We start from the raw sequence: 17901 nt of genomic DNA, 5'->3' as shown, positions 1-17901 counted from the left end.
CCAAAACCTACCTTCAGTCCTAAAGAGAGCAGATAATTAACCATTTTATCTTGAGAACATGAATTTAATGTCTTGTATCTATTTAGCTATGTAAAAGAGTAATATTTTTGTTGCCTTTGCAATCTTTTTAGCAGATTGAGTGTAATGTGCTTTGCATTCTTATTTATTGCTTAGTCAATAATAAAATTGTTTTCTTTGTCTATTACTTTTGCAGAGATGTTTTCTATGCTGGGAGGAGATTTTGTTTAATAATTCTATTTCCCCAGTAATGGTGAGCTCCATGAGAATAGTGACCAGGTCTGTTCTGTTTACCACTGTATTCTGCATGCATACACAGTGACCTGCCTATAGATCAAATAATTGTTTAATGAGAGTGAATGAAGAACCTAGCAGGAGACTCCATTTTTCTAGCCACTTTCCCTACAGGGCCATTATGAGGAACAAATGGATTCAGACCAACCTTACTGGGATCTTTAGTTCCATAAGTATTTTGTAGTGTGATAAGGACACATTGCTTAAACTCCCTGAGCTTGAATTTTCTTATCTGTAGAGCAGAGATGATAGTAGTACCTATCTCAGAAGACTGTTGTGAGCATAAATTGATAGAATAAGCAACATGGTGCCTGTCTGTACATAAGGAACAATAAATTCAGCTGGTAAATATACATTTGATTATTTACCCCAAATATACAAATTTTTTGGTTGGGACACATGCATCACAATGATAAGGACAACTGTAAATTGGAAGAGGTATGAAAAATTGCCTTTAACATTTTATCAGAAAATTTTGTAATTCTGTCACCTCTGTCTTCAGTTTTATTTGAGTTTTTTTTTTTTTCATTAGGCTGATACTATGGGACTGTAGCTTTTACCCCTACCATTCTCCCTACCTTTTCTCACTGATCCATAACTGATACTTCACTCAGCCAGGAATTCCGAGTGTAAGTGTGAGATATGTCAGGGTGTCTACAAGCCATAGGTATTTTACCATAGGTAAAATATAAACAATGTTTCTAGAGTCTGGCCTTTTCCATTTTCTCTCCTAATCAGTTGGTATCTTCTCTCTGTGAATCACTATCTTCCTGTCTCAACTCAGGTAGGAGAGACTTCTCCTATTTGTTCGGGTAGGTGAGCCCAATACATTTATTTGTGGATTTGCAGTCTTTTAAAATTTTCTTTAACAGGCCTAGCATAAATCATGCTATACTTTCACTTTCCCTCCCCACATTTCCCATTCCCCTACCTCACTCAAAACATCCTTAAGTAGACATAACATGTTCACTGCAAAAGCCGTCTACTGTCATGGTTTTAAATATTTTAGAAAAGAAGGCTACAAAAAATTTGTGGGGGTGGGGCGCATGCACACATGTGTACCCACATGCACTTAGAGTGAGAGAGAAAAAGAAAGTTATTCTGGAAAGATCACTGAGTCAAGATTAAGAAAGCTGGCTTTCTCTGCTGGCAATACCAGTGTGTCATCATGTGAACTTAGGTTAATGATTTAATTTCTGAGTTCATCTATTTTTCATTATTAAAATTGGAGCTGACAATACCTTTCTGCAAACTAACTGGCTGCACCTACCACAGTTTTAGGCACAAATAGATCACTCAATACCTGTAGATTAATGGATCGATCCATAGGAAAGTTATATGTGAAAATGATGAGGGTATTCTAAATCCCCAGGATAAATGCTTCCAATGCATTTAATGTAATATGCCATGTAATAATGTAATACTATACCTTATTATATACTGCCCTCAGAATTCAACATTTTCAAACACATTAGTAAAGAAATCTTGAAGACTGGGAATCATGTTCTTTTTAACATTTAAGCATGTCAGTTTAACATGGAAGAACTGGACTCAGAAGTTAGCTTATGAACCCTGTGAAAAGAAAATAGGTTGCTGAGATGCTTTTATGCTCAGCCATAGGAATATATCTCACAGTAAGATAAAGTAATAACAGTGATTTCCTTGTGTGACTCATAAGCTGGTTCTGGTGGCAGTTGCCAGAAAAATTCCACACGTTGCTAGGATAACTACATGGTTTCTGCAACCATATTTGCTGAACTCCAAATCACAACATTTGATTCAACCAAGTGTTTCTCTTGATTTATAAATACCTTCAAAAGGTCTTTAAAAATATTCAGATTAAGAAATGTTGCATTCTACCATGCATGAATCACTTTTATTGAGAATAATAAAATTTGGGGACATCTGGATTATCTGTCCTGGACAATTTGGAACTGAGAGCTACCAATTTTAGTGTATGTGCTGCCGAAGCGAGCACTGGAACCGATAGTTATCAAGTACACAGCCAAGATGATAGTACTTTGAAGAGGACACAAGTCACTGAAATGTAATAAGGCTTGCGTGTTTATTTAAGTACTAGTGTTACTCTTCTACAGTCATACCTTGTGTTATATATGTGAGGTGCCCTAAAAAAAGAATAAGAACAAAATGACTGAATCTGTTGTTTTTCTTCTCCATAGTTAATTGATTGCCACAGTAGGTAATAATTCCTTGTTTCTCTGTATTTAAAAAAAAAAGGTAGCTATTAAAATAGACTACGGTACAGTTGTGATTCAACCACACCTCTATACTTCAGACAGAATGGCTTGGTATACATCTATTATTTGGCATAATAGAATTCTTTGTCACTGAATTTTCACAAAGGATGAATCTAATATTTTCAGGAAGTAGGTATCCTGATTTCCCCTTGACATTTAGCTAGCTATAGGGGACCATTTTCCCTGTGACAATACCTTTTTCTAAACTATTATTATCTTTAAAGAAAATAAAAACATCTGCAGCCCTTTTAAATTTCTTGTTTTAAAAATCACCGTTTTCTCTTGTTATTGTCAGCATACATAAGACTTTTTTCTCTCTAAGGAGTTCAAGCTTCTCCATATGTCCTCGAGGCCCCAATGTGAAGTGCTAGATTTCTTGTTTTCAACGAGTTAGAATTAGTTAGAATTACAGTTGCTGATGGTGTTTGTTCCTTTCTCTGACTCTCCTAGCCTCAAGCCTGAGGAAGGTAGAGCAGGAATGGCTGACAATTCATAGCCCAGAAGAAACCATCTGGACCTGCTTCTACTATCCTCCTGCTTGCCAAATTCATAGGCCTCAGGACTATACAGCCCTATAATAACTCCTGAATTAGTACATGTTTGGGAGCTTTCCCAGATTTAACTTGAATTAGGGGCCACGTTTTACAAAATTATAGCACCAGCAGGCTGAGCAAAGGTATTATCCTCTCCAGGCTTCTTAATATTAAAGAAATTTTGTTTATATCCAAAAGAAAAGTGCCTTACAAAATAGATGGCTGTGGATGGGGGGTGAGCAAAATCAAATTATTTAATGCTCTGTTATTACTTTCAGCCAAAATAGAATTGAGAACCCTGGAAGTATTACTAGAAGAATGAAATAGGAAACACATCCTATTAGCATACAAGCTTAATTTTATTGTGGTATCACACCATTGTCAGTCAAACTGGAAACTCGTGCCTCTCCTACTGAGTAGAAATGAGCATTATTTTTTTTTCTTGAAAAACTTTCTCCTGTAATGTTGGAAAAAAAACAAGAAGAACTCTTTCCAGTTCTTTTTGCTGAATCATTCTGTCCAATTCTAATGCTGCCCCTCAGAAATCATCGCAAAGAACCTCTACACCAAAAACGAGGGTAGACTGAGACACTGTGATCACCTCAAGACCACTTGAAAATGAAAATCAGACAATCAAGGTCGACTTGGTTTGTTGGTGGTCTTTAGGAGGCTCTAATGCTCAACCTCTACCTTCACAACATCTACTAGCTCCATCAGGTTGTTCCGTATGTCTTGTTCCAGGGGCATCTGGGTGGCTCAGTCATCAAGCATCTGCCTCTGGCTCAGGTCCTGATCCTAGGGTCCCAGGATCAAGCCCCACATTGTGTCCTTGTATCAGGCCCCCTTGCTGAGCTGGGAGCCTGCTTTACTTTTTCCCTCTGCCCCTAGCCCTGCTCATGCTCACTTTCTCTCTCTCTCTCTCTCTCTCTTAAATAAACAGAATCTTTAAAAAAGAAAAGAAAGGAAAAAATGTATTGTTTCAGCATATTTAAGCAATCAAATGTAAGTGGTCATTTATTTCCAGCCCCCCGAGCCTAATCTCCCATGGTTGCTTCTTAGTTTGCCAGAAACCAGAATCAATTGATAGCTAACACTGAATAGAATAAGACTATTTGTAAATAGAATTGATTGCTACAGAAATACTATACTTATACTAAATACTGTACTTAAACCCTAAGTCTTTGACAGAAAATATCCTCAGTTTGCTTCATGTTTTTAACCCTAAGCCTGTGTACATGAGTATAAAAATGTTTTTTATAAAGTCAAGTAATTTTGTGATCCTCCCTAGACATATCCGGAGAGTTCCAGACTAATGGGCAGATGACACTGCAGTTATTATAACTTGAACGAGGAGTTCAAGAGAAGATGCTCATTATACGAAAACCTAACTTTCAGAACATTTGAAAATGCACGTTAAAAATTACAATTTTTGTTTTCTACATGTTTTCAGGTTAGAAAGCGCATTGATGTTAACAAGAGCCTGGTTAGACAAGAAATTTACTCATTTATATCCTCATTTTACAAATGAAAAGTCTGAGAACCCAATAGGTATGCAACTAGCTGAAGTAATCCCTATGTAAGCAAGTGGCAGACACAGGATAAAATGTGGTTCTTTTTCCCCCCTAAGTCATGACGTAGAATAGTCATGACTTCGGAGGAATTAAAATACAAGTGTAAAAAGGGGGAAAAATTGTATCTGGGGATAAATAATTTATTTATAATCACCATACAATTTCTATGGAGAGCCGATCTTAAGGTCAGCATTTTATTACCAGAGTTGCATTATAATTGTGAAGTTAAAAGAATAAGAAAAGAGCTGAATTGCTCTGCTGCACGTGGTGGGGGCGGGGCACCATTGGAGGTGTGGCATACTAGACTGGGGAGGCCAAAGCCAACAAGGTAGATCAGTGGTGAAGAACTTTAGAGGGACAACAGAGATACCTCATTGATATTTTCTTATAATTTTGCTTTTGGGGTGTGACATAAACCTAACCACTCCCCAAACAAATCATGAACAAAATACCAGTTTATTAATACAGCTGGCAGAGTGGTTTCTCTTTGGGTATAGAAAATGACAAGGTGTATCATCAGTTAGTTGGAATTGTTTCTATCTTCACTGGACACCCATCATATCTGGATTACAAAAGAGTCAATTGCCCTCCTAATCTTTATAGACAATTAAGGGTACTCTTTAATGGTCTTTGTGCGTTCACAGACACCGATGGGATAAACTCCAATACAGCCAAGCAGGTGATATAAGGCAAGGGGACAGGCTGAGTGGGGAGTGCATGCCTCTTCTAAAGGGGACTGCCTCAACTCAAACATCACAGATTCTGCAATGCAGAAATGAGTATCGCCACATCTGATTTTTTTTTTTTCCGAAAAGGGAAAAAAAATACAAGACAACTGATGGTCTGAAATATTATGTGGACTTTTTGGATTTTAAAATATCTACAATATTTTAAAAAAAATAAACAAAGAGCAAACACTGTGTTGGCCAAGGAAAGCAATCTACAAGCTGGATATGCCTCTGAACCACCTGCTTACGACTACTGCTGCCAGTATTTTTCTTCTTCCATGCCACAGATAAAGTTTGACAAGCATTATTTTATATACAGCCTAAATACCTCGGGCCAGGGTTTTCATACATAATTGTATGACCTTGGGAGAGTATGTTTTCTCTGTACTTTTGCTTTCTCATCTACAAAGTGGGAAAAATAATTGTCCTTACTTTGTAAGGTTGTTGTAAGAATTCAATATATTAATGCATCGTTCTCTTCATTCACTTCTCAACCATCTCCTTTTATAATAACTCAAAGTCTGTACTTAGGGGGCGCCTGGGTGGCTCCGTCATTAAGCATCTGCCTTTGGCTCAGGTCATGATCCCAGGATCAACCCTAGCATCTGGCTATCTGCTCAGTAGGAAGCCTGCTTCTTCCTCTCCTACTCCCCCTGCTTGTGTTCCCCCTCTCACTGTGTCTCTCTCTGTCAAATAAATATATAAAATCTTTTTTTAAAAAGTCTGTATTTAGCTCTAATTAATCTCTGATGAACAGTGGCATCACTCACCAACAGTGGTATTTCTCAAGAAGGAAGTCTTTTGTATTTTCCTTTATTTTAGTCCCTAGCCCTAGTCAATAACCAAGCTAAATTTTGACCAGTACCTTGTCTCTCCAAATTTTCCTAAGGCCACACGTACGTACATTTCTTTCTTTCTTTCTTCCTTCCTTCCTTTCTTTTTCTTTTCTTTCTTGTCTTTCTTTCTTTCTTTCTTCTTTTAGGAAGGTGCAGAGGGAGATGGAGAATCTTAAACCAGCTCTATGCCCACCACTGAGCCTAACATGGGGCTCCATCTCACCACATGGAGATTATGACCTGAGCCAAAATCAAGGGTTAGAAGCTTAACTGAGCCACCCAGGTGCCCCACCACAGGTACATATCTAACTCTAATAGGATGTTCCTTGCCAGTGTTCCTACTATAGAATGCTGGGCAAGTGGGCTTTTTACTGGCACTATTTCCACCTCACTGATTTTGTCCTAAAACTTTTGTATTTGTTCTTCATCCATTACTTAAGACCAAGACAGTTTTGTTTGTTTTCATTTTTTTTGTTTACAAAAATAAATGCTTATAAAAATTCAAGCAGTGTGAAAAACCAAAACATGATTTTTTTTTTAAATCAGTGAAATCCTGCCAACAAGATAAAACTACCAAATTTTACATGCTGTTTCACAATGTGCTTTTTTCATGCATCATTGTGTTGTGGACAATTTTGTAGTCAGTGAATTTTATTCTCTAAACAAAAGTGGCATCATTTGTAAATAGCTTTCTGACATTTTCTTATGTGGTAATATCATGATTTATTTAAAAAACCTCTATGGATGGACATTTACATTATTCCCAATTTTTTTGCATTTATAAGCAATGCAAAGACAACAATTTTTATACATATCTTTCCTTTTTCTGGCAATTTTTATGATGATGTAGTCCTAGTAAGGGAATTTCCTGAGTATATATACAAATATAAAAATTTTATACTTCTTGACGGATAACTTTCTGGAAAATTTTACTATTTTGAAACCTGAAGAGACCAAGAATGAGTGTTCATTTTTCTAACCATAACCCTAACTGGATATCTTAATTTCTTTTTTATTCTTTCAATTCTGCTTGTCACATAAAAGACAAATGACATCTCATTGGATTTTTGTTGTTTTTTTTGTCTGTTTGCATTTCTTTGCTCAAAGAGCTTTTCATACATTTATTGACCAATATTTGCTTTTGTTATGAATTGTCTGTTGCTGCTTTTTGCAAACATTTCTATCAGAACATTCATTCCTTTAAAAAAAAAGATTTTATTTATTTATTTGAGAGAGAAAAAAAGAGAGCATGAGAGGGAGAAGGGTCAAAGGGAGAAGCAGAATCCGAGAGCCAAATGCAGAACTGGATCCCAGGACTCTAAGATCATGACCTGAGCTGAAGGCAGTCACTTAACCAACTGAGCCACCCAGGTGCTCTCATTCCTTTTCTTATTAATTTATAAGGACTCATTTAAAAAAATTATTTATTTTATAGACTGGGGAGGAACAAAGAGAGAGGAAGAGAAAAACCCAAGCAGACTCTGTGCTGAGCACAAGCCTGATGAGGGGCTTGATCTCAAGACCCTGAGATCATGACCTGAACTGAAACCCAGAGTCAGGTGCTTAACTGACTGAGCCACCCAAGCATATCTATAAGAGCTCTTTTTATATAAACTCTTTGACAGAAGTATTACAAATATTTATGCAAATATTTCTCTTTTAACGATTTCCCACCAATTTCTAGAAGCACGTTGCTGAGGAACAATGATAGTAATTAGTAAAACCATTATATAGCCTTCACTATGTGCCAGACTACATTCTAATTTAATTATGTGGATTAGCTCATGTAATCCTATCTACCAACCTACCATTATTATTCCTATTTTCAAATGTGGAAACTGAGATACAAAACAAACAGCAAGGTTCTACAACTAGTGGTTCTGCTGGGATCTGAAGCATCATAGTCTGGCTAAACTCCATGCTTTTTTTCTTTTTTTTTTTAAGATTTTATTGATTTATTTGACAGGGAGACAGAGAGAGAGCACAAGTAGGCAGAGCAGAGCAGTAGGCAGAGAGGGAGAAGCAAGCTCTCCGCCCAAAGTGGTTTAACAGAGAAGTTGAGGGGTATCAGACATTTGACTTAGAGCAACAGGATTACTTCAAAATCTTACTCAGTGATAGAAACGCATCTCCAATCATGACTGGAGCCGAAGGCAACCACCCAAATGACTGAGCCACCCAGGTGCTCCTATACTCCATGCTCTTAATCAATGTCAAAGACAAAGTCAGTTACTAGTTAAAGTCACTAGTTAAAGTCACTAGTTAAAGTGGTAAGGATAGATTTTATTGAGTAATACTATTACAATAGGGAAAAGCTCAGCATGAACTAAATTCAACTTCAATTTGTGCAAAAGTGACAGAACAGAAAAAACTTGACTATATACTGTATTCTTGAATTTATACAAAATTTTAAAACAGACAAAATTAATAGATGTTGGATGTCAAGATAATGATTGCATTTGGAGAGCAGGTGAGGGTAAAAGAGGGAATTCTGGGGTCCCAGTAACAATCTATTTCTAAATCTGGGTGTTTTTATAAGTATGTTTATTGTGTATAAAATTCATTAAATTATATAGACATGATTTGTGCACTTTTTGTACATATAGATGTGTAAACACATGTATATATATAAATACATATGTATAGTTTATAAAATATTCTGATATTATTTTTATATTTGGTATCTGGTATTGTTGAAAATCTAATAGCCCAATAATTTATTTCCCTTAGTAGATGACTATAGCAGACACTTTTGGTTGCCTGTGCATTAGCCAATCCCCTTTTACTTCTCACTTGCCATCAAAGTCCATTGTTAATACTAGAGCATGAAAATGTCAGATATTCACTTCTGTAGCCTCCTTTACAGCTACAGTATAGTCGTGTAGCCTTGTTCTAGCTCAAGAGATATAAGGAAATTTTTGTTCAATTGTCCTAAGAAAGATTTTCCAGGGACCCTGGGTGGGTCAGTTGGTTGGGCATCTGCCTTCAGCTCAGGTCATGATCCTAATGTCTTGGGATCGAGCCCCATGTCAGCATCCCTGTAAACCCCTCTCCCTCTGCCTGCTGGTCCTGCTGCTTATGCCATCTCTCTCTCATTCTTTCTCTCTCTCTCTCTCTCCCCCATCTCTCTGTTAAATAAATAAATAAATAAATAATAAAACAAACCTTTAAAAACAAGTAAGAAAGATTTTCTTTGGGGGTGCTCATATGGCTCACTCGGCTGAGTGTCTGACTCTCCATTTCGGCTCAAGTCATGATCTTAGGTCATGAGACTGAGCCCCAAGTTGGGTTCCATGCTCTGTGCAGAGTCAGCATACAGTTCTTTCCCTTTCCATCTGCCCCCTCCTCACTGCCCTGCTCACACTCACACAATCTCTCTCCAAAAAAAAAAAAAAAAAAAAAGATTTTCCTCACTAATAAATGGAGAGAGAGGTATTGAGAGGGGGTGAGTAAGAGATGCTATCTGGTTCCTTCTGTCACATTGATGTCACTGGAGCTGGCACCACTATGGATGCTCACAAAATCTGATGTACCAGGTGAGGCTGGCCAATCAGTCTTGTTGATAGCACGAAATGGTAGAATTAATGAAGAAAGTAGGAGGGGTGAACATTTAGATGATATTCAAAGAAACAAGTCTATCTGTCGCATACAAAAGTGTGATTGGAGGCTGGGGAGTCAAGATGGCAGAGAAGTAGCAGGCTGAGACTACATCAGGTAGCAGGAGATCAGCTAGATAGCTTATCTAAAGATTGCAAATACCTACAAATCCAACAGGAGATTGAAGAGAAGAACAGCAATTCTAGAAACAGAAAATCAACCACTTTCTGAAAGGTAGGACTGGCGGAGAAGTGAATCCAAAGCAACGGGAAGATAGACCACAGGGGGAAGGGCTGGCTCCCAGCAAGCAGCGGAGCAATGGAGCACAAAATCAGGACTTTAAAAAGGCTGTTCTGCTGAGGGACATCGCTCCAGAGGCTAAACTGGGGTGAAGCCCACGCGGGGTTAGCATGGCCTCAGGTCCCGCAGGGTCAAAGAAGGATCAGGGGTGTCTGAGTGTCACAGAGCTTGCAGGTATTAAAACGGGAAAGCCGGCTACAGAGACAGAGCCGAGGAGTGAGCTCCCAGCTCGGGGTTACCTTGAACCAGTCGCAGGCTTGGTGAGCTCAGAGCGCGGCCGGAGGCCAGGGAGACGGGAGTAATTGGGTGCTATTCTCTGAGGGCGCACTGAGGAGTGGGGCCCCGAGCTCTCGGATCCTCTGGGCCGGAGACTGGGAGGCCGCCATTTTCATTCCCGTCCTCCAGAACTCTACGGAAAGAGCTCAGGGAACAAAAGCTCCCAAAAGCAAACCCAAGAGGATTACTCATCCCAGCCCCCAGTAACGGCAGGGCAATTCCGTCTGGGGCAAAGACACTTGAGAATCACTACACCAGGCCCCTCCCCCAGAAGATCAACAAGCAATCCAGCCCAGACCAAGTTCACCTACCAAGGAGTGTAGGTTCAATACCAAGGAGAGCAGTGGAATTCCAGAGGAGGAAAGCAAAGCACGGAGCTCATGGCTTTCTCCCCATGATTCTTTAGTCTTGCAGTTAATTTAATTTTTTTTTCTTTTTCAATTTTTTTTCCTATTCTGCTAAATGTTTTTTTAACTTTTACCCTTTTCTTTTTTAACGTTTTTTAACTAGTTTATCTTTTTCTGAACCTCTTTATCCCCTTACTCCCCCCCATGATTTGGGAGCTCCTCTGATTTGGTTAAAGCGTATTTTCCTGGGGTCTTTGCCACCCTTTTAGTATTTTACTTGCTCCTTCATATACTCTTATCTGGACAAAATGACAAGGCAGAAAACTTCACCACAAAAAAAAAAGAACAAGAGGCAGTACCAAAGGCTAGGGACCTAATAAATACAGACATTGGTAATATGTCAGATCTAGAGTTCAGAATAACAATTCTCAATAGCCGGGCTCGAAAAAGGCATGGAAGATATTAGAGAAACCGTCTCCAGAGATATAAAAGCCCTTTCTGGAGAAATAAAAGAACTAAACTCTAACCAAGTTGAAATTTAAAAAGCTATTAATGAGGTGCAATAAAAAATGGAGGCTCTCACTGCTAGGATAAAGGAGGCAGAAGAAAAAATTAGCGATATAGAAGACCAAATGACAGAGAAAAAAGAAGCTGAGCAAAAGAAGGACAAACAACTACTGGACCACAAGGGGAGAATTTGAGAGAGAAGTGACACCATAAGATGAAACAACATTAGAATAATTGGGATTCCAGAAGAAGAAGAAAGAGAGAGGGGAGCAGAAGGTATATTGGAGAGAATTATTGAATTTCCCTAATATGGCAAAGGGAACAAGGATTAAATCCAGGAGGTGCAGAGAACCTCCCTCAAAATCAACAAGAATAGGTCCACACACCATCACCTAATAGTAAATTTAACAAGTCCTAGTGACAAAGAGAAAATCCTGAATGCAGCCCGGGAAAAGAAGTCTGTAACATACAATGGTAAAAATATTAGATTGGCAGCAGACATATCCACAAACACCTGGCAGGCCAGAAAGAGCTGGCATGATATATTCAGAGCACTAAAGGAGAAAAACATGCAGCCAAGAATACTATATCCAGCTAGGCTATCATTGAAAATAGAAGGAGAGATAAAAAGCTTCCAGGACAAACAAAAACTGAAAGAATTTGCAAACGCCAAACCAGCTCTACAGGAAATATTGAAAGGGGTCCTCTAAGCAAAAAGAGAGCCTAAAAGTAGTAGATCAGAAAGGAACAGAGACAATATACAGTAACAGTCACCTTACAGGCAATACAATGGCACTAAATTCATATCTCTCAATAGTTACCCTGAATGTTAATGGGCTAAATGCCCCAATCAAAAGACACAGGGTATCAGAATGGATAAAAAAACAAAACCCATCTATATGTTGCCTACAAGAAACTCATTTTAGATCCGAAGACACCTCCAGATTTAAAGTGAGAGGGTGGAAAACAATTTACCATGCTAATGGACATCAGAAGAAAGCAGGGGTGGCAATCCTTATATCAGATCAATTAGATTTTAAGCCAAAGACTTTAATAGGAGATGAGGAAGGACATTATATCATACTCAAAGGATCTTTCCAATAAGAAGATCTAACAATTTTAAGTATCTATGCCCCTAACATGGGAGCAACCAACTATATAAACCAATTAATAATATAATCAAAGAAACACACCCACAATAATACAATAATAGTATGGGACTTTAACACTCCCCTCACCGAAATGGACAGATCATCCAGGCAAAAGATCAACAAGGAAATAAAGGTCTTAAATGACATACTGGACCAGATGGACATTACAGATATATTCAGAATATTTCATGCCAAAGCAACAGAATACACATTCTTCTCTAGTACACATGGAATATTCTCCAGAATAGATCACATCCTCGGTCCTAAATCAGGTCTCAACTGGTATCAAAAGATTGGGATCATTCCCTGCATATTTTCAGACCACAATGCTCTGAAGCTAGAACTCAATCACAAGAGGAAATTTGGAAAGAACCCAAATACATGGAGACTAAACAGCATCCTTTTAGTCTCAACCAGGGTCAACCAGGAAATTAAAGAAGAATTGAAAAAATTCATGGAAACAAATGATAATGAAAACACAATGGTTCAAAATCTGGGGGACACAACAAAGGCAGTCCTGAGAGGAAAATATATAGCGGTACAAGCTTTTCTCAAGAAACAAGAAAGGTCTCAAGTACACAAACTAACCCTATACCTAAAGGAGTAGGAGAAAGAACAAGAAAGACACCCTAAACCCAGCAGAAGAAGAGAAATCATAAAGATCAGAGCAGAAATCAATGAAATAGAAACCAAAAAACAATAGAACAAATCAACGAAACTAGGAGCTGGTTCTTTGAAAGAATTAATAAGATTGATAAACCCTGGCCAGACTTATCAAAAAGAAAAGAAAAGGACACAAATAAATAAAATCGTGGATGAAAGAGGAGATATCACAACTAACACCAAAGAAATACAGACAATTTTAAGAACATACTATGAGCAACTCTACGCCAACAAATTTGACAATCTGGAAGAAATAGATGCATGCCTAGAGAAATATAAACTACCACAACTGAACCAGGAAGAAATAAAAAAAAACCTGAACAGACCCATAACCAGTAAGGAGATTGAAACAGTCATCAAAAATCTCCAAACAAACAAAAGCCCAGGGCCAGACAGCTTCCCGGGGGAATTCTACCAAACATTTAAAGAAGAATTAATTCCTATTCTCCTGAAACTGTTCCAAAAATAGAAATGGAAGGAAAACTTCCAAACTCATTTTATGAGGCCAGCATCACCTTGATCCCAAAATCAGACAAGGATCCCATCAAAAAAGAGAACTACAGACCAATATCCTTGATGAACACAGATGCGAAAATTCTCACCAAATACTAGCCAATAGGATTCAACAGTGCATTAAAAGGATTATTCACCACGACCAAGTGGGATTTATCCCAGGGCTGCAAGTTTGGTTCAACATCCGCAAATCAGTCAATGTGATACAATACATTAATAAAAGAAAGAACAAGAATCATATGATACTCTCAATAGATGCTGAAAAAGCATTTGACAAAGTACAGCATCCCTTCCTGATCAAAACTCTTCAAAGTGTAGGGATAGAGGGCACATACCTCAATATTATCAAAGCCATCTATGAAAAACCCACAGCGAATATTATTCTCAATGGCGAAAAACTGAAAGCTTTTCCACTAAGGTCAGGAACACGGCAGGGATGTCCATTATCACCACTGCTATTCAACATAGTACTAGAAGTCCTAGCCTCAGCAATCAGACGACAAAAGGAAATTAAAGGCATCCAAATCGGCAAAGAAGAAATCAAACTATCACTCTTCGCAGATGATATGATACTCTATGTGGAAAACCCAAAAGACTCCACTCCAAAACTGCTAGAACTTGTACAGGAATTCAGTAAAGTGTCAGGATATAAAATCAATGCACAGAAATCAGTTGCATTTCTCTACACCAACAAGACAGAAGAAAGAGAAATTAAGGAGTCAATCCCATTTACAATTGCACCCAAAACTATAAGATACCTAGGAATAAACCTAACCAAAGAGGCTAAGAATCTATACTCAGAAAACTATAAAGTACTCATGAAGGAAATTGAGGAAGACACAAAGAAATGGAAAAATGTTCCATGCTCCTGGATTGGAAGAATAAATATTGTGAAAATGTCTATGCTACCTAAAACAATCTACACACTTAATGCAATTCCTATCAAAATACCACCAATTTTTTTCCAAAGAAATGGAACAAATAATCCTAAAATTTATATGGAACCAGAAAAGACCTCGAATAGCCAATGGAATATTGAAAAAGAAAGCCCGAGTTGGTGGCATCACAATTCCGGACTTCAAGCTCTATTACAAAGCTGTCATCATCAAGACAGCATGCTACTGGCACAAAAACAGACACATAGATCAATGGAACAGAATAGAGAGCCCAGAAATAGACCCTCAACTCTATGGTCAACTAATCTTCGACAAAGCAGGAAAGAATGTCCAATGGAAAAAAGACAGCCTCTTCAATAAATGGTGTTGGGAAAATTGGACAGCCACATGCAGAAAAATGAAATTGGACCATTTCCTTACACCACACACGAAAATAGACTCAAAATGGATGAAGGACCTCAGTGTGAGAAAGGAATCCATCAAAATCCTTGAGGAGAGCACAGGTGGCAACCTCTTCAACCTCAGCCGCAGCAACATCTTCCTAGGAACATCCCCAAAGGTAAGGGAAGCAAGGGCAAAAATGAACTATTGGGATTTTATCAAGATCAAAAGCTTTTGCACAGCAAAGGAAACAGTTAACAAAACCAAAAGACAACTGACAGAATGGGAGAAGATATTTGCAAATAACATATCAGATAAAGGGCTAGTGTCCAAAATCTATAAAGAACTTAGCAAACTCAACACCCAAAGAACAAAAAATCCAATCAAGAAATGGGCAGAAGACATGAACAGACATTTCTGCAAAGAAGACATCCAGATGGCCAACAGACACATGAAAAAGTGCTCCACATCACTAGGCATCAGGGAAATACAAATCAAACCCACAATGAGATATCACCTCACACCAGTCAGAATGGCTAAAATCAACAAGTCAGGAAATGACAGATGCTGGCGAGGATGTGGAGAAAGGGAAACCCTCCTACACTGTTGGTGGGAATGCAAGCTGGTGCAACCACTCTGGAAAACAGCATGGAGGTTCCTCAAAATGTTGAAAATAGAACTACCCTATGACCCAGCAATTGCACTACTAGGTATTTACCCTAAAGATACAAACATAGTGATCTGAAGGGGCACGTGCACCCAAATGTTTATAGCAGCAATGTCTACAATAGACAAACTATGAAAAGAACCTAGATGTCCATCAACAGATGAATGGATAAAGAAGAGGTGGTATATATACACAAGGGAATACTATGCAGCCATCAAAAGAAATGAAATCTTGCCTTTTGTGATGACGTGGATGGAACTAGAGGGTATCATGCTTAGCGAAATAAGTCAATCGGAGAAAGACAACTATCATATGATCTCCCTGATAAGAGAAAGTGGAGATGCAACATGGGGGGTTAAGAGGGTAGAAGAATAAATGAAACAAGATAGGATTAGGAGGGAGACAAACCATAAGTGACTCTTAATCTCACAAAACTAACTGAGGGTTGCTGGGGGGAGGAGGGTTCGGAGAGGGGGGTGGGGTTATGGACATTGGGAACATTATGTGCTATGGTGAGTGCTGTGAAGTGTGTAAACCTGGCAATTCACAGACCTGTACCTCTGGGGATAAAAATACATTATATGTTTATAAAAAATAAAAAATTTAAAAAAAAAAAGAAGGGTGATTGGAGCTGACCAGAAGACCCTCCTGGAGAATAATCAGCAGCATTGAACAGGTAGAAGAAAACAAGGAAGGAGTAGGCAAACTGAAAATAATTCAGGAACATTGGCAGATGGTTTGAGATTGAGCTAGGGTTAATATTTTATGAGAGTTTGGAGACACTGGACAATCACTTCATTCCAGTGCCTAACACTGGTGAGTCCAATGTTTTCTATTATAAAACAAAAAGGAACTATCACAGGTATCTGGCTGAATTTTCTACAGGAAGGAGGCTGTGGAGAATAGCCTAGTGGCTTGAAAACTGCTAATGATATTGCAATGATAGAACCTGGACCACCACCTCTCATTCACTCAGCTCTTGCTCTCAATTTTTCTGTATTCTACTATGAAATTCTTAATTCCTCTGACCATGACTTTTGGTTGGCCAAAGCAGTCTTTGATGATGTAGTTACAGAAATGGATGTGCTGAGTGAAGTAAGTTCTAGGGACTCTACACTTATGATGCAGTTGTTACACGATAATCTGACACTGTGAACTTCAGACATGCAGGGTGATTGGAAAGAGCAGAATAAAGAATTTATGCATGATATAGAAGATGAAAATCAGTGAGACCTAAAAGCCAACAAGAGAAACCATCTCTGACCCCTCCCACTCCTTCCCATCCCCACCCCACTCTTTGGAAATTCCCCATTGTCAGTGAGGAACACCAAATTTGACTTTTACATTTTGTCTCAGAATTTAGGTTTCTGCCCCACTGGTTTTATATATATATATATTTTTTTTTTTATTTTGTTTTTTTTAATTTATTTTTTATTTTCAGCGTAACAGTATTCATTATTTTTGCACTACACTCAGTGCTCCATGCAATCCCCACTGGTTTTTAAAGAAAAACTTTTTCAAAAGTTCTTAAAGACAAGAATGTATTTCTGTGGATTTTACTGGTTCCAGCTTTTTGGTTCTTTAAGACACTATTGAAGGACTGCACAGAAGCTTTTTCAGCATTACTATATTATCTCCTGCCAGATGGGGCAAGATCACCATTAGAAATGGAGATCATTTAAAAGCCATTTGACTTCTAGGTGATGCAAACATCTAAGAGAGGTTAATCACACTATGGAGGCATAACTGTTACCATTTTTCCTTTCTTTAATTGGTTAAATCAAACTTCATGCCAATGTTTAAAATTAATTGGGTGTTAGCTTGAGGTGCCTAAGGTTGTTTGGGGAGTTTGTTGTTATAGTTTTTTTTTTTTAAAGATTTTATTTATTTATTTGACAGAGAGAGATCACAAGTAGGCAGAGAGGCAAGCAGAGAAAAGGGAAGCAGGCTCCCCGCCGGGCAGAAAGCCTGACGCGGGACTCGATCCCAGGACCCTGAGATCATGACCTGAGCTGAAGGCAGTGGCTTAACCCACTGAGCCACCCAGGCGCTTTGCTGTAAAAAGTGCTTCAGACTCTCCTGAAATGTTGCTGAAAAGCATGATGTGGTAACAGGTCAACAATTGTTGAATCTCATTCTTGCCTAACTTTATACTCTTTCTCTAAAGCAAGTTAGCATTGTAGGTGGTGTGGAAATGTCTGTGTGGGTGTTCAATTCTTTGTTTTTTCTTTTTCCCTTTCTGCCATGTGCCCTCCCCTACTTCATTCCCTCAACTTTTTTTTTTTTTTTTTTTGTTCAGTGTGTAACTTGAAGCTCGTTTGTACTATCAGATATGTGCCTGGAGCCACAGATACAGAATCTGTAT

The 17901-nt window shown here is 38.3% G+C and overlaps 1 pseudogene; it reads left to right on the top strand.

Annotated features, from left to right (window-relative positions):
• Positions 1–9625: 9625 nt before the first annotated feature.
• On the top strand, positions 9626–16766 carry LOC122897062 (annotated as a pseudogene).
• The last annotated feature ends 1135 nt before the right edge of the window (positions 16767–17901 follow it).

This window comes from Neovison vison, chromosome X (genome assembly GCF_020171115.1).
Source record: "Neovison vison isolate M4711 chromosome X, ASM_NN_V1, whole genome shotgun sequence".
Classification (NCBI taxonomy): Eukaryota; Metazoa; Chordata; class Mammalia; order Carnivora; family Mustelidae; genus Neogale; species Neogale vison.
Note: the sequence above shows the minus strand (reverse complement) of the source record. Positions and strands in the feature narration are given on the sequence as shown.